This window comes from Pan troglodytes, chromosome 10 (assembly GCF_028858775.2).
Source record: "Pan troglodytes isolate AG18354 chromosome 10, NHGRI_mPanTro3-v2.0_pri, whole genome shotgun sequence".
In the NCBI taxonomy this organism is placed as follows: domain Eukaryota; kingdom Metazoa; phylum Chordata; class Mammalia; order Primates; family Hominidae; genus Pan; species Pan troglodytes.
The window spans coordinates 11,193,043-11,219,921 of NC_072408.2; the positions used below are offsets into that span (position 1 = coordinate 11,193,043).

Genomic DNA, 26,879 nt, shown 5'->3' on the forward strand with positions numbered 1-26,879 from the left:
CACTCCAGCCTGGGCGACAAGAGCCAAACTCCATCCGAAAAAAAAAAAAAAGGAGAAGAACTCAGTTGTAGGTGCAAATGAATGCTGAGAGCTTCTCAATGGAATAGGCATTGTAAATCACTCTGAAGTTGGGATGAAACCCTAGGAAATCCTGCCATGCAAATCGCAATACCCTAAACCTCTGTCAAAGTGGCCCTGAAACCCCTGGAGACCTGGCAGGAGGTTCCTTTCTGTTGCCTGGCACTTAGCCGTTCTGAGTCTGGCTAAACACCAGCAACCCAGGGGCATATACAAACTGAAAGCCCCAACCCCAGGCCCTAGATGAGAATGCAGTCTCGCCCCTTGGCACTTTCTCCATCCCATAAAGCAGAGTGAAATCCTATACGTGGGAAAATGTGGGGCAATTGGCTAAGGTGGTCTCTTTACCCCACCCATCCTTCTTGCCTACTTCTGGTGGCTTATCCTAGAATCAAGGCCCGAGATTGTCCATAACTCAGGTGGACGTCCGAGCCAGGGGTGACCACAGAGAGCCCCAACCTCCGGCCTTTGCAGCTGTGCCGGGGAATGCTCCAGGCCAAGGCCCTTGAGCCTGGGAGGGGAGAGCACTGGTTGCAGATGCGAGCTTGCAGGAAGCTTTGATGTTCCGAGTAGGATTGGGAGGCGTGGGAAGTGAGACTTCTGTTCCCTTGAGCTCCCATGAAGCGAAGCCTTTCCGTTATCTTATAACCCGCAGCATCATAGCCTAAAGGTGCTGGCTAAAGTCTGCCTTGGCCCAGAATACATCAGGCCAGAACCAAAGAATGCACTTAAATCAAAGTGGAAAATTAGACACTGTGCAGGGGAAAGCTCTCCTCTCCAAAATATATATGCATCAAACTGTACCCCCGTCTAGCTGGGACAGGAGCCATCAAAATGCAAATGTGGGTTTTGGGAATGCTAATGTTGGAAGTGGAGAACAATACTGAGACAGACTTCTTGGGGCCAGGGAGAGGGCCCCAGGGCAGGATGTGGGAGCCGAGTGGGGGGCAGGGATGAAAGGGGCAAAGGAAACAGTGTGAGAGAGACTGGAGATGAGAGAACAGCAGGAGTCGATTGAGGTTGAAAGGCTGCTGGGGCAGGACTAGAAAAGGGGAGCGCTGAGAGACCGGTCAGAGGACCTGACCGCTGACCGCTGACCCGAGGCTGCGTGCCCAGGAAAGAGGAGGGTGAGTTCAGGGAAACTTCTCTGAGTGGCAGCCCAGCGGGGAGGAGAGTCAGGACGTGCCCGGAGTCTCAGGCCTGGGCTTAAGGTCAAGGCCTGGAGAAACAGACAGAAAGATGTGTGTTTCCGTAAGAGCAGGGAAGCCAGGAGGTGTGCTCCGCTTTTGTGCTACTGGCATGTGAGCGAGAGGCCTTGAAGGAAGGGCTTGAGACCCGGGAGCCAGACTGAAGCCAGGGTTGGGTTCAAGGGGGTCTCACTGAGAGCCGCTTCCCTGGGTTTAATTTTGCTCTTCCTGGGAGGACTGAAAACGTTAAAGCAGAGCCTGGCACGGCGTCAATGCTTTATGGATGTTTGTTGTTATCTTTGTAGATGAAGAAACTGGGGCTCTGAATGGCATATTAACGCGTGCAGCTCTAGACAGCGAGGAAGTGATGGCAACTCTATCCGAACTCAAATCTGCCAGACCTATACCAGTAGGTGCCTGTGTGCAGTTGGGGACTCACCTCTGCCAGTGCTGGCATGAGCTAGCTGTCTTGAACTGAAAACAGACACTCAAAGATGGGCTATGGGATCCCAGAGAGGTGGCAGAATGGTCAAAGCTATGAAGCCAACAGCTGCTGCCAAGAAGAAAGTCCTGAGCCCTGAGTGATTGTAATTTAAAAAACTTAATGCTGGGAGTGGGTGTTTATTTTGGAGGAGTGGGCTGCTTATTTTTGGTTAGGGGACTTGTTCATTCATCTTTTCTCAGCTGCACCTACTGCTGCCCTGGCCCGAAGTTAAAGCTCAATAAATCACTGTTGCACAACTGAGTGCCCCCACCTAGATTGTAAGTTCCTGGAAGGCAAGGATTTGTGTCCCACACTTGTTTTGTACCTTCCAGGATCTTGCACAGCACTTGGCGAATGGGCATTGAATGAATTCATTCACTGAAGCGTCTCTCTGGTGCCAGGCCCAGTGCTAAGTGATGGGAATACACAGATGAATACGATATGATCCCTGCTCTTGGGTAACTCATTATTCTGGTGAATGAATAAAGGAAAGAAAGAATGAATGGAGACTGTGGGAAGGGCCAGGCCATTCTGCTAATTGCATTATGAACCGGTAGATAGCAAAGAGATGTACCCCTCAGGTACCCTGCTTTCTCTTGTGTTTTGGCGAGTGGCTGCTGAGTGGGTCTCAGAGCTTTAAACAAACGGTGTCTTTTATAGAAAAGGGGATGCACCCCCTTCTTTGTCCTGCACACACTTCAGGAGTGGAGGTTCCCAGAGGGATGACTGGGTGCCTGGAGCTCTTCGCATCCTTTCCGCCAAGCTCTCTTGGGACCAAGGACTGCCAGGGGCCATAGGAGGCAGGCCAGGAGACCAGGGACTTTTCCCTGGTGTGAAGCTAACTGTCCCTCAGCCAGCACAGTGGGGAGTCACTGTGACTCCTACTGTGGAGAGCCAGCCAGACTGGATTCATGGCTCAGAGGTACCCACAGCACTCCCTTTTTAGGTGGAGACACCCTCCCTCAGAGTTCAGTAGAGGAGTTCAATGAAAAAACTGGATTTTGTAAGGGTGGGCAGCTTTGCAAAATATTGAGAAGCACACATTTCTCAGTTATACAAGGCTCATTTCCCACATGGGTGACCTGAAGGAGCAGGTGATGCATCCCCGCTGCACCACAGCCTGAGGCAGCCACATGGGTGGGGGTGTGTGTGTGCACGCGTGGGTGTGTGTTTGTACCAGGAAACTGAAAGTGAAACAGGCCAGTGACATTTCCAGGGCTCACATGGAACAATATGCAGGAGGGGGGCAAGATTGGCCCAGGGCCTGCAAGCAGTGATGGACAGGACTGAAATGAAATGGGGCCTCACGCTGGCCACACCCTCCCCACCAGCTTTGCCCAGAGTCCACACTGCAGGCTTTGCCCACAGAGTCCATACTGTAGGCTCTGAACCTCCACTGTGGAACCACATGGGGAGCCACAGGGACCAAGAGCAATCCCTCCCCTGGAGCCAGTCCCATGGAAAAGCCAGGACATGCTCCAAAAGATGGCCCAAGGCGGTAAGGACAGAGATGGTGGGTTGAGTCACAGGAAGGGAGAGAAGGCAGGAAGATACAGACATATGTAGGAGACCTACAGTTCAGTGGATCCGCATCCACGTCCACTCTGCCAGTATTCCAGAATGAAGGAGAGCAAGCACAGCAAGCACAGACCAGGCCAAGCGTTGGTAGACTTGGAACAAGCTGGAGTTTACAATGTGGTATGCACATTTTACTGGGAGAAAATGTGTCAGGGATGAGAAAACTGAGCTTTGAAGACAGTTCAGTATGGATGAATTCTCTTCAATCTGATGACTTGCTCTTCCCCACTATCATCACTATAATCCAGTTTTCCACCACCTCTGATCTCTGAACTTGTCTTCTCACTTCCACTCTTCCTCACCCTCTCCCCACCTCACTTAATTCATGCCCCATGCCTCAGCTAATGATATTTCTAGAGTAAAAACTAGAACTTGAAATCCTCATCTTAAAACCTTCCAGTGGTTTCCCATTGCTCTTTGGAACTATACCAAAGTCCTCATGTTCTCCGGAGCTCTGCATGATTGGTTTGCCTCCTCTTTTCCTTTCCTCCTGTCTCTCTCCGGCGTGGGTGGCTTTCTCTGGTTCCTTGAATGCAGGATCCCTCCTGCCACAAGGCTTTAGCACACGAATGCACTCACCCATCACTCAGTTCAGTGCATGATTATGTGTGAATGTGTGATTGCTAGATTGGTGGTTGTTTAATTGGGTGGACTGATGGTTACACCAGCCTTTTCCTTATTGGAGAGTAAGATTTTTGAGGACAGCAACCACAAGTTTTGTTCCCATTATAGTCCCAGTACTGGAAAGGTGCCTAGTGCACAGCAGATGACCAGTAAATATTTGCTGAATAAGTGAGGGAATTCTTCACTTCATACATTCTTCACTGCTAGAAAGCATTCAGACCAGATGAGGAGCATAAGGCTTGGAAGGACAGTGACTTGCTAGAGGGGCAAGAGGGAATGGGAGGGAATACCTAGGACCCGTAGGGGTGAGGGCAGGCCAGCTTCTGAATCACAGCTGAGGGGATAATACCTAGAAAAGTTTCTTGCCATGCGTAAAGCTTCCCTGCCTTAGCATCTTCCTTTAGAGATAACTATGACTGGCACCCAGATCACATTGGTAATTCAAAGAAACAGCAGTATAAATTTTATTTATTTATTTATTTATTTAGAGGGAGTTTTGCTCTTGTTGCCCAGGCTGGAGTGCAGTGGCATGATCTTGGCTCACCGCAGCCTCTGCCTAACAGGTTCAAGCGATTCTCCTGCCTCAACCTCCTGAGTAGCTGAGATTACAGGAATGCGCCACCACGCCTGGCTAATTTTGTATTTTTAGTAGAGACGGTGTTTCTTCATGTTGGTCAGGCTGGTCTCAAACTCCCGACCTCAGGTGATCTGCCCGTCTCGGCCTCCCAAAGTGCTGGGATTACAGGCCTAAGCCACTGTGCCCCACCTAACAGCAGTATACATTTTAAAAGAAATTTATTTTTTGACCAAGTTTTGGGATGCATTTTTTAGTCCAATAAAAAATACAGGCAGCTGGGCATGGTGGCTCACACCTGTAATCCCAGCACTGTGGGAGGCTGAGGCGGGGGGATCACTTGAGCCTAGGAGTTCGAGATCAGCCTGGGCAATATGGCGAAACCTTGTGTCTAGAAAAAAATACAAAAATTAGCCAAGTGTGGTGGGGTGCACCTGTAGTCCCAGCTACTCGGGAGGCTGAGGTGGGAGGATCACTTGAGTCCAGGGAGCTCAAGGCTGCAGTGAGCCATGATTGTGACCACCACTCCAGCCTGGGCAACAGTGAGACCCTGTCTCAAAAAAAAAAAAAAAAAAAAGGATGTGTGCATATACACATATTTACACACATATGGTAGGTATACATCTATATATACATGTATCTGGTAGGCTAAGCCTACCACATATCAGAACAGACACCAAAATAAACAAAATATCAGAAAAGATGAGCAAAATTTTTAACTAAATGGACACTTTGGATACTGCTCCATGGTAGAAAAGGCTGTACTGTGTAGCTAGTGTTCTGTAGATTCTGGAAAGGAAATCTCTTGTTTACGATTGTGCTGCTTAGCTTATAATAGATACACCATAAATATTTGTTGAATGAATAAAGGAATGGAACTTTCATTGGTATGGAAAGAGTCCTGAAGGGCAGGGGCAAAACCACAGCATCTAAAGTGCGAAAGCCATCTGTTCTAGCAATTTATTTGCTATTTCTTGGAAAGCCTATTATTTTATAATCCAATTTCCTGACAGAAGTAGAAGCCCATAGGTTCTAACACCTTTGGCTATTTGAACCTAGGTAAGTTATCTAACCTGTCTCAACTTCCACCGCCTTATCTGTTAAATAGGTATGATAATTCTTTACTTACCTGGGGATAATTTAACTGTTCTGATGGGGTACAAAATAGAAGTGGCCTCTGTCTTTTCTAGTGGAAGAGATAGTAAGCAAATAAAATTAGAAAATTACAGCTTTGAATATAGGCATGATGGAAAACCGCAGGGTGTCACGTGGGAGTAGCAGTGGGACCTCATTCAGATTGGGGCACAGGGAAGGCTTCACTAGTAAAGTGCCATTTATGCGGAGACCTGAAGGGTGAGTTAGGAATTGGCCAAGAGATAGTGAAGGAAACAGCATGCGCAAAGGCCTGAGGCAGGAAAAAGCTGGGGGAGAGAGGCAGTAATTTCAAGCAGCCCAGAAAGACCGCTGGGATAAAGCTGGATGGAGAGGGACAGAGACACTCAGAGGTTCTAAGGTGGGGGAATGACATGATGCCCTTTACATGTTGAGAAAAGCACTTGGGCCGCTGCGTGGAAAATTGTTTGGGGCTGAAGTATAAGAACTGGATCTCGGTTCTTACAAGAACCTGAATCTTAGCGCCAAGGAGTCTAATGATCCTGCTCAAACCTCTCATTTGAAACACGAGAAAAAAACCCAAAACACAAGAACTACAGTTGTGAGAAGCCTTGGCCAGGATCGCACGTTAATCTGGTTGTAATGTAGCTGCGAACTAGGGTCTTTGACTGCTCTTCCGCGATTTATGAGCCCGTGCCCCCCTCCCCCCGCTGCCTTCTGCAATGGTGGGGTGGCCAGGAGATGACTGCCGGGCGTCGGAGTTTTGAGGCAGGCGAGGGTGGCTCGCAGGCCAGGCTCCTGCGGTCCGGGGAAGATGCGCAGCAATGCGCCTCCAAGCCGGGCCTAGGCCGAGCGCCTCTCGCCGCCGCGCACATTCCGGAGAGGGACCGCGGGGCTCAAAGGGCCTGCGGCGTAGGTGGCTCATCCCTTTCCTTGGCTTTCCCTCCAGGGCCATACTGGCCGAAACCCACTGCCTGAGCCTCCCGCCCGCGCGCCGCGCCCCCGCCCAGGGCCGGGAAACGAGCAGGGACAACTCCCCGCCCGCGCCTCCCCGCGCCCGGCGGCCCGGCTAGCAACCCAGAGGCGCGGCGCTGCGATTGGCTGCGCGGGGGAGAAGCGGCGCTGCGCTGCTCCAATCGCCGGCCGCGCCTGGAGGCCGCGCCGCCAGGAGGCCGCGGACGCGTGCTCGCATGCCTGTGGTATTTGCTCAGAGGGGCATGACCACTTCGGGCAAGTCTTTAAATGTGAGTCAGCTTTCGGCCGATCCCTGGGAAAAATTCCTTCGGTGTTGTCAGGCAGGGTTCGCTAGCTGCAGCTTTTTTTTTTTTTTTTTTTAAACAATTCAAAAGGAATAATCCCGCTGAATGGGGAAAGGCATTCGGACCCCGTCTCCCCGGAGGAGAGGCCGTGGGCAGTGCCGGGGGCCAGGCCTCCCCGACTCCGGGCGGCCCCGAGGGGCTGGTTTTCTGGAGGGTCAGGGCACCTGCCCTTTCTTCCCTGCGCCCTCTCCCCAACTTCAGCAGGGCACAAAGGGCCGGGGGGCACGTAGACCGCGGGGCGAGCAGTGCCCCCTGGAGTTGTGCGCCACATCTACCCGTCGTGGGGAATGCCCGGTCCCGGCCTCCCTTTCTCCCCTCTCTCCGCGCTTCTGCTCCTGGACCCGGCCTGGGGAAGCCGAGCGGTCCTATGTCATCTCTCCACCTCCCTAAGCTTCAGTTTCCTCATGGGCGAAGGGAAAGGCGGACAGTAGAGGAAGTGAGCTGGCCTGGGAGTGTGGAAACTTGGTGTGTTCTCCCAGCTTAGTCTTACTAACGTGCTTGGGCAAGCCCCTTCTGCACTCCCGGCCTCAGTTTCCCCATCTGTAAGATGAGAGAGCCGGTCTGGAAGAGTCCATGAGTGTAGTGACATCAGGCGATCGCGGTACCCCTTCCTGGGGCCTGTGGGCGCGGGGTGGATAAAGCCCTGTGACTTGCCCGCCTGCTCGCGCAACTCCATGCTGCTCCCCCAGGCCACCCAGCTTCCCCTCCCAACGTCATCTTAGAGACGCTCAGTAGGCAGGATTGGGAGCATCAAGGGGAAAGAAGACCAAAAAAGGCCGAGGGCTGAGGGAAGTGAGTTGGGACTGGAGGGATTTATGTGCAATTTGATTTTAAACGAACATCTTGTGCAGAAGAAGAGGCAATTTGGCACCTGTTACTGGTGGGTTAATAGCTTAGGCACTCTTGGTAATGGGGATACAATACTGTGAAGACCAGATTAGCCGACTGTGGCAGCAAATTATGAGTTGACCGGAGGCTGGGTGCGGTGACTCATTCCTGTAATCCCAGCACTTTGGGAGGCCGAGGTGGGTGGATCACCTGAGGTCAGGAGTTCGAGACCAGCTTGGCCAACATGGTGAAACCCCGTCTCTATTAAAAATACGAAACATTAGCCGGGCGTGGTGGCAACTGCCTGTAATCCCAGCTACTCGGAAGGCTGAGGCAGGAGAATCGTTTGAACCTGGGAGGCGGAGGTTGCAGTGAGCCGAGGTTGCACCATTGCACTCCAACATGGGCAACAAGAGTGAGACTCCGTCTAAAAAAAAAAAAAAAAAAAAAAGAGTTGACCAGAGAGATGCCAGAGAATCTCTGCGCTTGGGAATCTTTGAAAGATAAGGCAGGCACCACCCTCCCTCCTTTGAAGGGCTTTGAAATCCAGGCAGAGTGAAACTCTTAGAGCGCTCTGAATCAAGAGACCACTGGAGCACTGGCTACTTCTGTGTGTGAGAAGTGTGGTTTGGTAAAAAAGAGCATTGCACTGTGCTGCTAACACAGGGGTGTGACCTTGGGCAAGTCACTTGCCTATTCTCAGTCTCCTTTTCATCTGCAGCAGGATGAGGGATTGAGCTAATTGACCTCTTAAAGTCCCTTACAACTCTGACACTCCACGATGAAATGGAATAATGTGTGAGTAATTGCTTTGAAAACTGCATAGCACTAGGGGTCTTTTTGTTGTTATTTTTATATAGATAAAGGTGACCTGAGAGTTCATTAAACTCTGAAACTGGTTGTAAATCAGGCCATCCACAGCCTACCAGCTGAGATTGCAACAGGGCATTTTTTGGCGACAGGGTTTCTCTGGCCTGTGAATCAGTATTATTTATTCTGTTTGTACTGTCAGTTCCTGCCCTGGTTTTGTAGCCTGAGGCAGCCACTCTTCGCACTCTGCCTTGGTTTCTCCACCTCACTTGCCTTCTCCAACTTCTTGTGATTCAGATGAATCATGCTATGCCTTTGCCAAGCTTGGATCTCCTGGAAACAGGACTGCAAATTTGGAGGAAGAAAAACGAGAACCAGATTGGTTTGCCACAACTAACTTTGACCATTCTCCTTTTTCCTTCTCTGTGATCTTCCAGTTGTATGGGGGGCTCTGGGATGTATGCAGATGGGGAGGGGGAATAGGCTGAAGATTGAGAAAGAAAAAGGCAGGTGCCAATCATAAAGGAAAGGATTTAAAAATGTATTCCTACCAATTCAGAAATAGGGAAAGACATCTAAACCATCAGGAGGGTCAGATGATCATTATGCACTATACAAAAAAGAGTTCCTAGACTGGAAACCTGGTGCAGAGTTTAGTTCTGCTTGGGCAGGTCAGGGTAGTCTTCAGAAGGGGGTGATATCTGGGATATTTCTTAAGGAGAAAGAGCAGTTTTTCTTGTAGTGAGAAGTGCATCTAGCCTGTGGGTAGGGCCTGAGCAAGGCAGAAAGTGAGACTGTGTAGTGGGGCTAGCGTCTCCTAGGAAAGGCCAGTCGCCAGGTATGTTGTGAGCTCAGGTGAAGATGGCAGAACTGGAGCTGGAAGGCAGAGTTATAAATGGTTTTATCTGTCCTCTTAAGAAATTTGGACTTTATTTTGTAGGAAATGGAGAATAGCTAGTCTTTTGAATAGGTGGGAGAGATCAGTGGTAGGAACATTGTTTTTCAAACTTCAGGTTATACAGGGAAATTCAGGTCATGACTGACATTTGAAAAATAGAATGGATGAGAATAGAATGGAATAGAAAAATATGAAAATCTGTGTGTGCTGTAAGTATTGGTTCATGAAATGTGTTTGTGTGTGTGTGATTGTGTATGTTCTGAATCATGGTATGAAATATACTTATTATTGTGGGTCGTGGTAACAAAGTCTGAATCCACTGGAATTCAGACCCTTCATGCTGAATCGAGGAGGATGGATTGGAGGGGGAGGGACAAGAAGTTCTTGCAGGCAGGACAGGTGACTTGCATTCTGTCCCACTTCAAGCTCTCAAGAAGGAAATTGCTTAACTTTTGAAAAGAGTTAACCGATCTCTTCCAAGTCCTCCTCTGCAGAGGAAAGATGATTATATTTGCCCTGCAGAGTAATGGAGGAGACTACTAAAGTATTTGGTACCCTGCTTCATTGGCAGGGCATGTTGCCTAACAGTGCAGATGCTGTGGATCAATAGTTGGGACTCGGTTCCTTCCAGTCTCTACCACGCATCCACATGGCTGTGGTACAAATCATGATCCTGTGAACTAAAAATGATGCTAGTTTTCCATTTTTCCAGTGAAACATTTGCAATTCCTATAGCCAGCATTTTGGGATAGCATAGCCCATGACTGGTATTCAGGCATCAGTTTAGTGAAGATGGGAGACATCATCCCCAAAACATGAATAATAGCCTTATATTTAAAGCACTTAAGAAGGCTACTTCATAACCTCCCTCAGTCAGTAATATCAGTGGTCTTAACAGACCTGAGGGTTGGGGAGCCTTTGGGGATAATGAATTCACTCCCGATGCAGTCATAGAACATCTCCTATTCTGCTGGTCTCAGAAAAACTGGAGAGCAGCTGGCTACCATCTGCCCTATGACATGCCCATTACTTTAAGACTGTTTCTGGGAGTCAATGTTTGCTTTTTCTCAGGCAGCCTTATATGCAACAAGGGCCCATTTACTTTCCTGAGTCCAGCCATGTGGAGAATGTTGCTCTCTTGCAGCAATACAACATGGTCCAACTCGTTTCTTTTTAAGGTGACTGACACTGTGCACATTTGGTTACATGTTGTACACATCCATGTCCTCTTCCTCTTTCCTTACCCAAACCAGACTCTATGCATTTGGTCCAAACCAGACTCTATGCATTTGGTCCAGACACCACTTCAGTTTACATAACTCCAGACACAGTCTCATGGTTGCACCTTCAGGGCAAGCATACCTACATCTCTCTTCAGACTCCATACATGTACATGTTCTTTTTCTGAGTGGGAACTGTTCAAGTTTCCTTGATCCTGACTGGTTCTTAATCCATAATAACAGAGCAGTGCGCCATGATCTGAATGCCACTTTGTGCCAGTCACTTTTAAGCAAACTTTAAGAGACATTATTAACTGTCTTTTGCAGATAAAGAAATTGAAGCATGGATATTGTTCATAATTGCACATCTAGTTAATAATCAAGTTGAGTTGCAAAACGAAGTTTCTTTAGATTGCAGTCTCATGCTTTGACTCCTGAGATACTCTCCTTTCCCTGATTCTTTTCTGGTAGCCTCCTTCCATGACAGCTAGGAATGCCTTCTCTTTCTCTTCCCATTTTGTCTTAGCAAAATTATGAATATCCTCTTTAGAGAGAAGGTCTAAGTGGAATCTCGTTTTGCACTGGCACTATACAGAGGAAGCACATCCAAAAGTCATTATGTCTAGACTTCTGCCTCTTGACAGACTTCCCTTGCTGTGAGAGAAAGAACTGCTCTCAGCATAAGATTGAGGAAGAGACAGAAGGAAAGTGCCCCAAGTCACACAGCTCTGGATCTAAAGATGCTTGAACAGTGAGGCAACCGTGTGCTCCATCGTACCCATCCTACACCCCTTTCTATTTTTTTTTTTTTTTTTTTTTTTTTTTTTTGAGATGGAGTCTCACTCTGTCGCCCAGGCTGGAGTGCAGTGGTGTGATCTCGGCTCACTGCAAGCTCTGCATTGAGACATTCTCCTGCCTCAGCCTCCCAAGTAGCTGGGACTACAGGCGCCCGCCACCATGCCCAACTAATTTTTTTTTTTTTTGGTATGTTTAGTAGAGACGGAGTTTCAACCATGTTAGCCAAGATGTTCTCGATCTCCTGACCTCGTGACCCTCCCACCTCGGCCTCTCAAAGTGCTGGGATTACAGGTGAGCCACCGCGCCCAGCCCACCCCTTTCTTTATCATGTATTCATTCCTTATTTACAGCTTTGCCCTCCATCCCTACCTTCCTTTGGTCATCCACTATTGTGTCAGGAACACCAATCAGTCATTCCACAAATAATGAGTATGATCAAAGATCAAACATCTTTGATGTGAATAGCACTTGTCTTGGCTATTATCCAATGTCTGGGCCCTGGCCATTCTCTATGGCCAGGGATATGATCAGGGCTGGCCAGATGCACAGGGAGGGCATGACATGGGGGAAGTGTATGCATTTACAGCTGCCAGGCTGGAAGACCATCCTTTTGACCAACATGAGCTCCTACGAGACATAACAATGCTTTTTTCCCTTTGCTTGGAACGAGGAACCATAGAATTTGCTGAGGTGGGGAGGTTCTGGTGGGTCATCAAATCTAGCCTCTCCCGTCTGATGCAAGAATCGGCATTACAACTTCTCTGACGTTGCTCAACCAGCTTCTCCTTGAACACCCCCCAGATGTGAGCTAACTTGATCTCCTCACCCCATTTTTTTGGAAAGCTTTATGTGTTAGGCAATTCGTATAATTCTCTATCAGGCTTGATCTGATTCCCTGATCCACCCATGGGTCCCATTTCTACTTCTTGGGATGACATAGAAGAGTTCTAATCCCTCTTCCATGTGATAGCTCTTCAAATATTTGAAGGCAGACGTGATGTCATTCTTAGTCTTTTCATGCTGAGGATGCCCAGTGTGTGCCAGTTTTGCAATTCTTAGGATTCTTAGTAATGTCAATCTCACTTGCAGGGCATACTTGAGTTAATGCATAAATAATGAGCTTTTACCATGTGCCAACTCCCTTCAAAGACATTATGGAATTCAATTCTCATGTCCAACCTGTGAGATAAGAACCCTTTTTATTTTATAGAGGAGAAAAGAAATTAATGAGGTTAGGGGTTTAAGCCAAGGTCATGTAGTTAGACATGGACAGAACTGGCACATTAACCTGAGCCTTTTACCAAACACATGTGCATTATTTTTTTCTCTATATGAGTTTCACCAGGGCAAGGATGGTGCAAACATCCAAGATACAGGTCTTGTCATCCTTAATACATAGGATCATAGAGAAGCGGTGATCTATATCTCTGCAGTCTTAAGTCTTACTTGCTAGAGCCGTTTTCTGCCTCTACTTCTCCCCCACCTAATTCTGGCTGTAAATTGTAACAAGATATCGGATAGCCTCTCCATTTTTTTGCACATAGAGAAACAGAGCAGAGAGGTTGATGTCCAGGATACTGTTTACTTGGGGACACAGTGTCAAAATCAGAATTAAATCTCCAAGTCTTCAAAGACAATCATTTATTGCACATAAACAGAAATTGCTAATTTCACTTGTGTATGCTTGGAGTGCAAAATATTGGAGACATTTGGCATTTTCCATAATATTTTTGGAATACAGGAGCCCTCTGGTGGCCAAAATTGTAGCAAGGAGGTATCGTTCGGAAAGCTGATCTGAGATTTCCTACCAGTACTCCTCTTAGTGCCCTCTGGCTTTGTTTGAGGGTCACCCCTTTTCCATTTTGCCTCTTTCTTCCTCGTTTCATACACGGTTACTTGCTTTTTGCACACCCTTTCTCCTTTCCCCTTCAAGCTCCTCTCTGCATCTTCCCCTTCGACTCCAGCTGTCACCCCTGATCCCACTGGAATCTCTCCTTGCTGCCATCTTTGGCCTCGGAGGACCCTTTCTGAAATCTGGCCAGTTCCCCTGTGGCAGGTGCTGAGTGACAGCTGCTGCCTTGCTGCTGCTTCAGTAGTGAATTCAAATCCCTTGTGGGTGTTTAGAGCCTGCAGATGGATTAACTGATGATTCCTGTTCATCAACAAGCATTTGCAGTATCCTGCTAAGCATGTTAGGGATACTGAGCGGCCCCTAGAAGCAAGTTCTCTTGGAAGAGCAGGTGAGCTTCTTCCCCCTTAGGCACAAGGAGCTCACCACACATCACCTGGTCCCTGGGGTTGACCAGCTGTCCAGACCTGGGCCATTCTAAGTTTCTATGTATAGCTCTTAACTGTGCAAATGTCTGTTTTCCTCATTATTGTGTGCATGGAATAGTCTGTCTTCTGTAAGATCGCACCTCACAATAGCCAACAGCAAGTGAAGACCCACAAAATAGCTGATCCACATATTGGTAATTGAGAACTGACCACTGATCCAGAGGCAGAAGTTATACTGGTGGCTTCAGTGGATTTCAGTGAACCAAATGAGGGGAAGGAAAGCTAAAATAGGACAGGCACAGAAATTTTGGCTAAGGTTTTAGACACCATCTTCTTGGCTTCTAATGCAGTAAAGTAATGGGGCAGTATAACACTTAGAAGGCACTTTGGACTCTTGAGAAAAATATCTTCCATAAAATGAGCTGGTGACTTTATTACACTGCGGTGCTTAACAGTTAGTGGCTTAATCACGGGGCAATTGGGTGAGAGAGGCCAATTCATGACCCTTACTGCAGAGACAATCAGAAAAGCCTTCCCAGGGTGCAGAGCATGTTGCAAGAGGGTGGGGTGCCAGGCTCCTGGGCATGTTAGAAAGTGAAACCAGACGAAGGGCTCTGGGGAGAATAATAAAGTTTGGAAAGCTACAGCTTTCTATAAATTGTAGAAGAATGGCTCACGCCTGTAATCCCAGCACTTTGGGAGGCCGAGGTGGGCGGATCATAACGTCAGGAGATCGAGACCATCCTGGCTAACATGGTGAAACCCTGTCTCTACTAAAAATACAAAAAATCAGCCGGGCGTGGTGGCGGGTGCCTGTAGTCCCAGCTACTCTGGAGGCTGAGGCAGGAGAATGGCGTGAACCTGGGAGGCGGAGCTTGCAGTGAGCCGAGATCGTGCCACCGCACTCCAGCCTGGGCGACAGAGCGAGACTCTGTCTCAAAAAAAAAAAAAAAAAAAAAAAAAAAACTGTAGAAGAAAAGGCTAGGGTGGGTGAGGAGGTTGTAGCGGGCATTCCATTAGTTAATACGGTCCAACTTGATGGAGGGGTTGTGCAGTACTGACAAAGTGCAGCTGGGTTTCTCCTGCCACTACCACCCCAGCAAATGAGAGTGGCCTTTGGATGAAGCAAGATGAATTTGGGCTACTAGCTATGAGGATTTGGGCAGGATTAGAAAGTGTTGCCTGGGTGGCTGCAGAATTCTCTTCTCTCTAGATTTTAAGAAAATGCAGACAAGTCTTTTCAGAGGCCTTTTTGGAGGTACATGTGGGTGAAGCCCTACCTCAAAGATGCATGAGCAGCTGGGCTTGGTGGCTCGTGCCTGTAATGCCAGCACTTTAAGAGGCCAAGGCAGGCAGATCGTTTGAGCTTAGGAGTTTGAGACCAGCCTGGGCAATATGGGGAAACCCCGTCTCCACCCAAAAATACAAAAATTAGCCAGGCATGGTGGTGTGTGCCTGTAGTCCCAGCTACTTGGTAGATTGAGGTGGGAGGATTGCTTGAGCTCAGGGGGCAGAGTTTGCAGTAAGCCATGAATGTGCCACAGCACTCCAGCCTGGGTGACAGAGTGAGAACCCGTCTCCCAGATAAATAAGTAAAAAGATGCATGAGCTGGCCTCTGGCGATGTTCTTCCTAGACTTGTCATTCTACAGTCACCTTAGACTTTTTGTTTCACAGCATTTTATGGACTTTTAAAGCTTGTCATTTCTAGGGTTTGGGAGTGAAAGGGTGATGCTGGAGTGTGTGCTACATCTGTCATCTTAATTCAGTCTCCCTCTGTAGGCCTACTTTCTTGCCCTGTATCCTGCCAAACCACAGACACTCATCCACCTCCCAGTTTCTGACATAACTTACAGGATTCACTATAACTGTCATTACACCAAGAATGGTTTATGTAATTTTATGATAAAAGCAGTATGTGGTTTCTGTAATTTTTCCCCTGGTTCAGTGTGTGTGCACTTACCGCAGTGCCCTTTTTAATAGAGCTGGCTGCAGTGATGGGATCACTTCTCTGTTCTGAACATGAAGCTTTGGGCAAACAGCCTGGACCATGTCTATTAAATGTGCTTTGTTTAGCATCTTATTCCAAAGACAGGGGCTAAATAATTTTTTATAGTGATTTTAATGACGTAACAAAAAGCACACTAGATCAGAAATTAGATGATCTGGTTTAGTCCTTGCCTGCCACCAATTAGCTCCTCTAGGCCTCAGTTTCCACATTTATGCAATGAGGAGATTTAGATCAGATGACCTTGAAGGGCACCTTCAGCTCTGAAATTTACCACTTATCTTCCATAATGGTGCCCTCCTCCATAAAGACTGTCACCTTCTCAGGGGCAGGGGAACACCTTGCCTGTAGTGTTCCCAGAGTGCCTGGCAGGACTCTGGCCCTTGACGGCAGGGGTGGGTGGGTGGGGAACAAGGAGTGCTCAAGTATCTGTTGATAGATGAATCATATCCATCCACTTTCCAAGAGAAAGGTAGTAGTACTTTAGGAGTAAGAGACACTGAAAAGAGGCAGGAGGGACAGGTTCTCCTTCCAATACCACCTCTTATTTGTGTGTATACTGTGTGCTATAGTCTTGACCTCCATTCATAAGCAGCTGCTGAAAGTTGCCCACTGCCTGCCCTAGATCTGGAGGAGAAGAACATAGCTGCACACTCAGGCTCATGCTCTCAAAACAGAGATTGGGGCTGAGCTGTCAAGACCTGTAGAAATATGCTCCTCACCCCAGTAGGAGTTGGAACTGTCCTTTCTCACGACAAGATGGGATTTATGCTTTTCTATGAAAATGTTTGTGTAAATTGAAAAAAAAAAAGCTAGGTTTGGGCATGGAGCCAAGGCTTTTGTGAAGGGTAAGATTCCTCAGCTGTCATAAATATCAGTGGAAAGGGAAACAGGTGTCGAATCCCTGCTTTCCTTACACACATATTTTAAGTGGATCATAAACCCCCTCTGTTCTCCCCACCAGTGAGTCCACACTGTGTTTTGGTGCCTGCAGCTTAGAAGGGCAGAGCCTTTTTTCCAAACCACATGGGAGCATCACTTTGCCAGTGACTGCTTGAGTTTGGGGAAAATAGACTCTAGTTCTAGTAGACTGGCTTGAGTCCTCTTCCCTTACTCAGATAACTGATGAAGAGGCTGGTCCAGCTTCTTTTGCTCAGTGGACTTAGGGGTTGTCAGTGGAAACATGTCTCACTTTCCTTCTGATAACTGAGCTCCAACATAAAGGAGTTAAACGTTTGCCAGATGGGCAAGGTGGGAAGTCTTGGCAGCGACTCTGGGCGAAACCAGGAAGAACATGATGAGGCCAGCTGAAAGAGAACGTCACTGGTTTCTAATGAGGGGGTGCCTATCAGGGGAGCAGGGCCATCTGGGAGAGCCTTTTCCTGAAAGGAGGGAAGTGAGGTACAGAGAGAGAGGTCCTGGGTCCTACTCAGAGAAGGGAAATGCTCTGAGAAGTGGAAGGGGGTGCGAAATAAGCAGGCAGATTATCATCTGAGGGTCTTTTAAAGAAATTTGAACTTGCAGAGACAGGCAGGTGACTCACGAGAATGGATCTGCTCACATCAAGCAGAGGAGAGAGATAATCACAGCTCTTAGAACTGCAAAGTACTTTAAGGGGCTCTCAAGTCAGTCCATTCATTTTACAGGTGAATAAACCAGGGCTTATTCTTGGAGTAATGGAGAAGGCAAAACTTTTCCTAGTGCAGGATAGTTTTAGTCCAGTAGTACAATTCTGGGGGGAAAGCATGGGGTTTGGAGTCAAACAGACTTGAGTCTGCATCAGTACACCAATTACTAACTGTGACCTTGGCGGATAAGAATATTTACCTCTTGGGGCTGTTGAGAATAAGTGAGAAAATAGATGTGAAAGCCTCTACCCAAAAACTTGTCAGTGTGGCCGATGAGTCCTGCTGGATGGTCATTTGCCTTCCATTATGATTACGATGTACTTGGCTAATAGAGACTCTATTAAGAGAGTGACTGAAAATTATTAATCAAGTGATTGCTATATGCCAGCACACTCATGTTATGTTATAGGCACTCAATTATTAAGATCATATTAGTCTAATGGATAATTATAAAAATATGAACTGTGATACTAACAAATAATAACATCAGTGGTAATGCAATGATGATAATAAAGTGTCCGTGCAATTGCTCTAGAGATGTTACATGAAATGAGGGAAGGGCCAGGCGCCGTAGCTCACACCTGTAATCCCAGGACTGTGGGAGGCTGATGCCAGAGGATTGCTTGAGCCCAGGAGTTCCAGACCAGCCTGGGCCAACATGGTGAGACCTTGTCTCTACTAAAAATAAAGATTACCCAGGTGTGATGGCACACACCTGTAGTCCTAGCTGCTCGGGAGGCTGAGGCTAGAGGATCACTTGAGCACAGGAGTTCGAGGCTGCAGTGAACTATGATTGCACCACTACACTCCAGCCTGGGCAACAGACAGACCCTGTCTCAAAAAAGAATGAAAAGAATAAAAAGAAAAAGAAAGGAAAAGTTCTTTTGGAATCTAGCATTGGCTTTGGTGTTCAACAACAAGTAATCTGAGAAACATGAACTCTGTCGTCATTCATTCATTCATTGGACAAACAGTAATTGAGGGCCTACTTTGTGCCGGTCACTTTACTAGGAACTAGAGACACAGTGGTCAATAAAAGCAAGATTCTTTCCATAAATGGAGATTACGTTCTAAAGGAGGCAATGAACAAACAAGGAAATAGAGAACATTTTTAGGTAATGGTAGGATTTATAAAAAACAAACAACAAACAAAAACAGGGCAAGCGGATGGAGATGATCTGAGGGAATAGCTATTGTAGGTAAGGTGAATATCTCTAAGTAGGTGACCCTCGGAGGAGAGATCTGAATGGGGAGGAGCTATGAGGCGTGATAGATTGGATGGGGATGGGGATGGATTCCAGGCAGAAGGCAAAAGCGTGTATAAAGGCCCTAAGGTGGCCATGCGTATGGTATGTGATACTGATCTATGGCTGGAAATGTATGTTCTATATTTCTGCCCAAATGCAGAAAAAAATGAAGAGTTAATGTAAAGAGACTCTTCTCTGGAGAACTCAGCCTGGGACAGCTCTCTCAGGATGAGGCTAACAGCGATGGAGCAGGTTAGGGGCCATGAATCTTAGGACCTTCCAAGAGATGAGAAGAGTCCTAAAGACGCCTGGTGACTTGGCATGAGAGTTGGAGAAATGGTGCCTTGAATCGGAACACAGAGCCATGAGGCTCTGTCCAGGATTCTATCATTGTCAAGTGTCCAAATGCAGACTCACGATCAGCCCCTGAGGACCTGGAAACCCTCCCCAGCTGCCCACATTACCTCACTAACCTATTTGGAGCATCAGATATGAATTTTTTCAATTGCCTTTAAAGATATTTCTATTTCTTGGCAGTATTGTCTCTTAAAGTAGGCCCTTGAGGGCAGGGGCCATGTCTAATTCATAGAATTCCCATGGGAAACAAAGCACCTAGAACAGAGCTTGGCACACAATAGGACTGCATGAGTGTCTGTTATCCAATAAGCATCACGGGTTTACTGCTCACCTAATAAAAGCCTGCTTTTTATTTGTCTTACATTTTTCTCATCCAAGCTTTCAGGGTTACCCTGGGTTACGGGTTTGTGGAAGCTGTGAACAAGCTACATGACTTTCTAAACTTTACTTATCTCTGTTTGCAGCCTTATCTGTAACATGGATGAATTCTTGTTAATCTGGGGCATAGTGAAAACAGTGCTGGGCTGGGGGCACGTTTTCTAGCATTGACTAGCTATGCCACCTTATGACCAAGCCTCTAGGAACCCAGGTTCCTTATCTGAATGTGTCAGACATTCCTGCTGTGATTCCTGCATTTCATGGGGTACTGCCATAGATGTTAGGGAGACTAAATCGATGTTCTATGCGCTCTGTAAACCGTAAGGTGTACATCGAGGGTGCAAGCATTATACCGGGGACCCTCTCACCAGCCTCCTCCTGATCATTCAGTTGTCTCTTGCTGTATTTTTCCAGCTGTTAAGTTTTTGTTTCTTTGTTTGTGGATAAGTGACTACTGGATTTGTCCCATGACTGGATAATGTTTTTCTCTTTGTTTTGACATCTTACCATTACTATTCCCCGGCCCCCACTTTAGGAGTCCCAAGAGCCCCCTGGGTTGATGGCTTCAGTGAATAGTCTATAGTGATCCCCAGGTTATTTCCAATGACATCAATATTCAGGACTCAGTTATCTGTCATTCACGTAATTTCAACTCAGTACATGTGGAATGAGCTCCAGGTCTGTGTTGCGTATTAAAACTGGGGGCCGTAGCGGGTGAAAAGAAGAAGGAGCCGTCGAAGAGCACAGGTCTCATGGGAATGAGGAATGCCCACGTGATGGTGACTCCACACAAAATGCAGTGGGTGACACTCTCCTGGAGCAAAGGGCTGTGACAGTGGAATGAGGGGCACCTTCTTCACGTGGCTCCCTTGTCTACTGGGCATATGCTGATCCCAACAGGATATGATGTCCTCATCCGCAGCCTGGTAGATGTTGACAGAATGGGGCAGGGATGCTTTCTTACACAATGGGGAGTGGATTATCAGGGGAAAGTGTACCCCATCCTGAAGGTGAGAGGCCCCTACCAAGGGCTGGAAGACCAGAAGGAAGGGGGAGGAAGGTTGGATCAGGGCTTAGAAAAAGAAACAAACTTGGCTTAATGGGGGTTTGTCCTGTACCAAGACCCCTTGGGGTTTTCTGCCGGGGTCTGTGCTGTGACTGTCTGCTTAGCACAAGCCCTGGCAGGAGAGTTGGACTCGCCAGGGCTGAAAATCAGGAGCCTGGACCCTGTCATTGAGAACATCCAGCCGGGCTCTCTCTGTCCTTTGTCAGGGCCCAGGAGGCTCCATATCATTACTCCAGAGCATTCCGCTTCCCTCCGGCCTCATTACGCAGTGCATTAGCTGTGGGAACTAAACCCATTACAAAAAGGAGGGGGTGGAATTGGCACACGGGGAAAGAGGCCTTCTCAGATCAAGCTAACAACTTGTGCCTATTAACTAAAGAAGATCATTAGAAAATTCCCATCTCCTTCTCTCCTCTCCCCCCGCCTTGCCCCCACCCCCACCACTTGCCGTGTCAGATGCTGCGCGGGAGCCGAGCTCACGTGAATTTGCCTGTTTCTTGCACACACACCCAACCTTAAAGGGGCCTTGCTCAGGGCTTTGTAGAAGAGAAAGCGTTGGATGGTGATGAGAACTTGCTTTGATGTTGAGTCTGATTTTAAATGAACGGGACTTTCTTTCTCTCTGCAGCGTGGTTCTTTTTGGAATCAGTGAAGACAGTGACTAAAATACGTTCTACCTTATGATTATTTTCTATCATCTATAACGAAAGAGACAAAGGGGAAAGGTTTTATTTCTGCTGTTCAACAATATCAATGTTATAGCTGGAGTGTCGCTCTGAGATTAATCAATTTAAACCTCTTTTTATAGATGGGGACGCCAAAGCCCAGAGAGAGTAAGTGGTGTGTCTCACGCTTTATGAGAGCGACGTAGGACTCATGCTCGCAAGTCCGGGGTTCTTCCTTTCCTAACGAGCTTCCTCCGGTTTTGTCATTTTTTCTCTCTCAGTTTCCGTCAGCCTTCTGATTGCTGTACCCACTCCTTGACTATGTTCCCTGGCTAGTGTTGGATAACATCCTCAAAGAAATCCAGTAAAGCACCTTTGATTAGGCCACAGACGGGATACTGAGTATCAGCGATGGCCTCGTCACTTGCTCTTCTTCTCTCCCGCAGGTTTAAAAATAAAACAAAAAATAAACCCTATGCAAAAATATGGTCCAGGACAAAGGTCTGACTGAGCCTTCTCTGTGTTACTCCTCTCCCTTACTAAAATCTAGGAGGCTCCACCGCCCCATTTCTCACCATACGGCTTCCTCCCCATGCCCATTTCTATTTCCAGTGGCAACCTCTACCCAGACGTTGATGTGGTGGGATGTGCCTCCAAGTCTGTGTGCACTTTCCCCTCTGAATGTTTGGGCTGTGTCTAAAACTGCTTCATTAAAGAGGGGGCCGTGGAGGAGATGACCCATGCCATGGCTGTCCCTAGCCTGGGCAGGTCACTGGAGGAAACACAACCATCCTCGTTGTGTGGGATAGTGAGAAAAGAGATTTTCCTCCTTAAATCAGAGCGCTTTTTTATGTGTGTATGTGTGTGTGTGTTTTACTATGCTCTGTTCAAAGGTCTGATTAGCATTTCCTTTTCAGTTGCTCCTTCGCCATCCCAGCTGCACCAATTGTGGTCAGTAAAGCAGAATTGGTGCACTAGCAATTCAGGAACGCAGCTGAAAGGGAAAGAGTGAAGAAAAAACAAGGGAGTGAATTTTCTTAGCGCTTGAAGAAACTACTCCAATTAAAAAGAGAGAGAGGGAAGAGATGAGATGAGATACTTGGAGGGAGTAGACAAAAAGATTCCAAAGAAACAGGAACCTGAGTTAAATTTTTAAAAAGAACAGGGGCCCAAACTACCTACACTGAGAAATAGGTAACAAAAAAAAGCACACGTAGAAAAATGTAAAAAAAGAAAATTTTTTTTCAGAACAATGAATGAGACAGAAAAGGCTGGAGTTTTAAGAAATGAAAAGGTAGAGATAGAAACTTTCTTATTTCTTTTCCCTGCTTTTTCTTTTTTATTAATGCTTCTTTTAATTTTTTTTTTCTAATGGAAGGAAATGGAATTGCTGGGTATTCAGTTCCAGAGGAGAGTTGGATGCTTACCTTCGGGTGACTTGTGCCCTGGAGTTAGGGTTGATCTCACCACTCCTGCTTTGGGACTAGATTTAGATTCCTTCCCCACTTTCCCCTTTGACCTGAAGCACAGTTCCATTCTGCTCAGTGCCTTCTCCTTCCCTTTAACGTCAGTGGTATATCGGGACACTTAATGAGATTATATTGGAGAAGTACTTAGAGCTCAACAGAGTAAAGGCACGGGAGAAAGTGTTAACAATGTTCATAACGATGATTCTTGGGGTCTTTTTTAAAAAGGCTGTGTGCAGAACCTTGCTGGGACTACTTATTTGTATAAGCTATAACTTACCCCCTCAAAATTACCTAATTGGGACTGAAACATCTCCAGCTGGCTCTCAGACCCAAGGAGTTTGTTCTTGGAAAGTGTGACCTTCTGCTTCATCTGTTTGCAGACTTGATGCAAGGGGATGTGTGCTTTACGGGAAAGTGTCAGTGCTGCAGTCGGCATCAGAGATGTGGTGCTAAAGAGAGCACTACCAGCATTTAGGAGAAGGGACTTGGAATGATGGACAGGACTGTACCCCTTCTCTCATTATCACAAGCCAAAGCAAATGATGTGTATCTGTGAGGTCTAACAATGTCCCTAAGCCTTATCCTTTTAGGATCCCAGTCATCCAGCGCACTGTATTGTTGCAGCTAGGAGTTTAAGACACAGAGTCAAACAGACCTGTGTTTGAATTTCAGCTCCACCGCTGACTAGCTAAGCAAGCTTGAGCAAGTTACCATTTCTTCTAAGTTCCTTCAATTTTTTTTTTTGAGATGGAGTTTCACTCTGTCGCCCAGGCTGGAGTGCAATGGTGTGATCTCGGCGCACTGCAACCTCCACCTCCTGGGTTCAAGCGATTCTTCTGCCTCAGCCTCCCGAGTAGCTGGGATTATAGGCATCCGCCACCACACCCTGCTATTTTTTTGTATTTTTAGTAGGGATGGAGTTTCACTGTGTTAGCCAGGATGGTCTCGATCTCCTGACCTCGTGATCCGCCCTCAGCCTCCCAAAATGCTGGGATTACAGGCACGAGCCACCGCACCTTGTCCTCATTCCTTCATTTTCAAAATGGGGCTATGTTATTTGCCACAGAGAGTTTCTGTGATGATTGTTAAAATGCACATAAAATACCTACCACATAATTCATTCTCAAAAAATTCTAGAAATATTACATAATGACCCAGGAGACAGAAGATCTGGCGTCACTTCCCATCTGTGTGAGCCAGGACAAGTTAATTTACCTGTCAGTGCCTCAGTTTCCTCATCAATAAAATATGGGTTAAATGTTGACCTCGTTACATAAACTAAAGACAATGAGTATAAAAACTATGACATACACTAAGAAGATACTACATGATGGTGATAGTTTTTGTGTTTACTTCCCAGACTCCAGTTTTATCCCTGCGTCAACTATGTGATCCTTCACAGGTCACTTATTTTTCAAAGACCTCAGTTTAGTTTCCCCATTATAAAATAAAAGTGGAGTTAGACATCTATTGTCCATTCTAACTGTATGGTTTTATGAACTTTCTATTTTTGTGATTTTTCTATATTTCAAAAATACCTACTAGAATAGAGAACAAGGTTTCCAAAGGCCTCCCCTCCCCCAGGACACAGAAGCCTCTGTTCCTTGATTACCCTTTGCTGACCTACTCTTAGCCCATAAACCCACCAAGCTCACACTGGCTTAGATGAAGAGCAGAGACCCCCAGGAAGAAGAAAGTGTCCCTGCATTTGGTGAGCCTACAGTGTAGTTGAAAACAAAGGATGGACAGATATGCAAGAATAAGACTGATACACAAAGCAAATCCCAATAAGTTAACATTAACATGGTGATTACCTAGAATCAGAGTTAAGAGCATGAGCTCTGGAGTCAGACCAGTGACAGGTCAGGTCCTAGCTCCACCACCTGCAACAGTTTCACCTTGGACAAAAAACCCCTTACCACTGCCTGAGCATTGATTTCTTCCTCTGTATGAGGCTTTAAAAAATGCAGTAGCCCTTGTGAGGATTAAATCAGATGATCCATGCAAGATGCTTAGCCCAGTGGCTGGCATATCGTGAGTCCTCACAGTATTGGTTATTACTGTTATTAATACTGCTATTATTATTGTCATGGTTATCTCAGAAAACCTCACAGAAGAGATATGTAAAAGCCAGATTTTGAAGAGGGGCTAGAGAGTTTTGCGATGGGAGGGTGGTTCTTGGAAACGGTCAGTGGAAAGCAGTATGTCCATATGGATCTCTTGTGGAGGAACCCAACATCTGTGGATTTTCAAAGCTTTCCACGTAATTCTGACCCGCAGCCAGGGCTGATATGAGAACAAGGCAGTCGCAGGCATGATTCATTAAGTGTGGACCACTAGACAAGAAATTGAGATTTCTGACTTGAGGCATGGGCTCTGCTCCTAGCTAGGCGCCTGGCCATGGCAATTACTTCATCTCACTGGATTTTAGTTCCTTAATTTGCTAATCAAGGAGAATTGACATACCCTAAGTGATCTCCAAGTCTCCTCTCAGCTCTCAGGTCCAAGGATCTTAAACAGCTTTCCTTAACTGAGTAAGAATCCATGTTCAGGAGTCCATTCCAGTTCATCTCCTGCATGATTTCCTCCAGCCAACAGGACCCGGAGCCAGCCCTCTGGGTCTTCCCAGCACCCCACCCCCAGGTCTCTGTGTGTCTTACACAAGTCGACTCCCCAGTCTGACCTGGCCTCACCTGGCACCATAGAAAGAGGCCAAATTGAAATGCACTATGTAGGGACTCAGGCGGCAGTCCACAGCCTGGCCTACTGGGCCACTTGGAACTTTGTAACCGTGTAACTTGGAGCTCCTGATAATAATAACCGCTAGCATTTCTTGAGCGTTTATAACATGTGAGGCACTGTACTAAGAGCTTGAAGTCTATTTAATCTGCTTTAATCCTTAAAACAGTGCTGTGACATCAGCATGGTGAGTCCCATTTTAGAGCTGTAGATGTAGAATCTGAGGCTTGAAGACATTAAATAACTTCCCCAAGATCACACAACTGATGTGCGGTTGCGGGTGGGCCCACACCCCTGTCTGCTGAGCTGCAGCACCAAGGCTTCCCTCTACTGTACCACATTACCTCCCACAATCTGCAAATCACAGTAATTTTTGGGGACCAATGAGTGATCACACAAGAAGGGTACAGGCTTGAGCCCTTATGTGTAAGGCACTGCATTTGTTATGTTAGGTCAAAAGTGGTCTCTTGAAACCATTTACTCCTTCACCCACCATTAGGAACTCTCCTCCACCTGCCCTCAGCTTACCTATCCAATCTCATCACCCTGTGACCATCTGCAGTCAGGCCACCCACTGTGGAGACTGCCTTGCTGAGTGATTAAGGGCACAGCTGGTAGTGTGGTGCTGCATTGTCCAATTTGGTAACCACTGGCTGCATGTGGCTACTGAGCACTTAAAGTGTGGCTAGTCTGAATTGGGATGTGCTGTAAGTATAAAACACACCAGATTTCAAAGAATGAATGAAATACCTATTTTGGAAATACTGGGTTAAGTAAAATATTAAAATCAATTTTACTTTTTTTACTTTTTATTTTTTAATGTGGCTACTAGAATATTTAAAATTACACATGTGGCTGGCATTTGTAGCTCACGTAATATTTCTGTTGGACAGACTGGTCTGGAGTGAGACCACCTGCGTTTGAATCTCAGCTGTCACTTACTATCTGTGCAAGTTAATTCATCTCTATGTACCTCAATTTTCCCATCTGTAAAATAGGGGTGACAGTAATAACCTACTTTCTAAGGTTGTTGTAAGCATTTAATGACTTAAATTTACCAAACAGTCCCTGGCTCATTTGTTTGCTACTTATTGCTCACTGATGCCAGAACAGGCCAGGTTCTTCTCCTGCCTGTGCTTTGCTGGTTTTTTTTTCCTCTTGGAAGGCTTTCTGCTTCCTCGCCGCCTCCTTGGGTTCTGTGTCTTCCAAAACAGCATGGCTTGTTAGAACTCCTGCCACTTTCTTTACGTAAACATTAACTTCTTGCCTTCTAGTCATCATTTCAGCATGCACACCTGAACTGTAGTTTGAAGTAGACTGAAATCAGGACTTGTGTCTACTGTGTCTTATTTATCTATCTGTCTTCCTATCATGCCCTCTATAGATCTAATGCAGTGCCTCGCACAAGGTGGCGTTGCATAAATGCTTGTATATTAACTGATTAATGTGCCTCCCACCCTCATGCTGGGAAGTGAGGATTTTCCACATTCTTTCAGAGTCCGTAGAAGGAACAGTCACCTTTCCTCTGGTCATTC

At 46.7% G+C, this 26,879-nt stretch overlaps 1 long non-coding RNA gene across 7 annotated transcripts in view; it reads left to right on the forward strand.

Moving 5' to 3' along the window:
• Positions 1-1,032: 1,032 nt before the first annotated feature.
• Positions 1,033-26,879, forward strand: part of LOC104001414 (uncharacterized) — a 187,241-nt gene continuing 161,394 nt past the window's right edge. For 2 of the 7 annotated variants that reach the window (XR_010147939.1, XR_010147938.1), the window contains exons 1-3: positions 1,033-1,205; positions 1,571-1,674; positions 11,708-11,802. This is a non-coding gene — a long non-coding RNA (uncharacterized LOC104001414). Of the gene's footprint in view, positions 1,206-1,570; positions 2,007-11,707; positions 11,803-26,879 lie in introns of those variants that run through there. The other 5 variants (XR_010147941.1, XR_001707784.3, XR_001707783.2 and 2 more) reach the window with 5 other exon arrangements.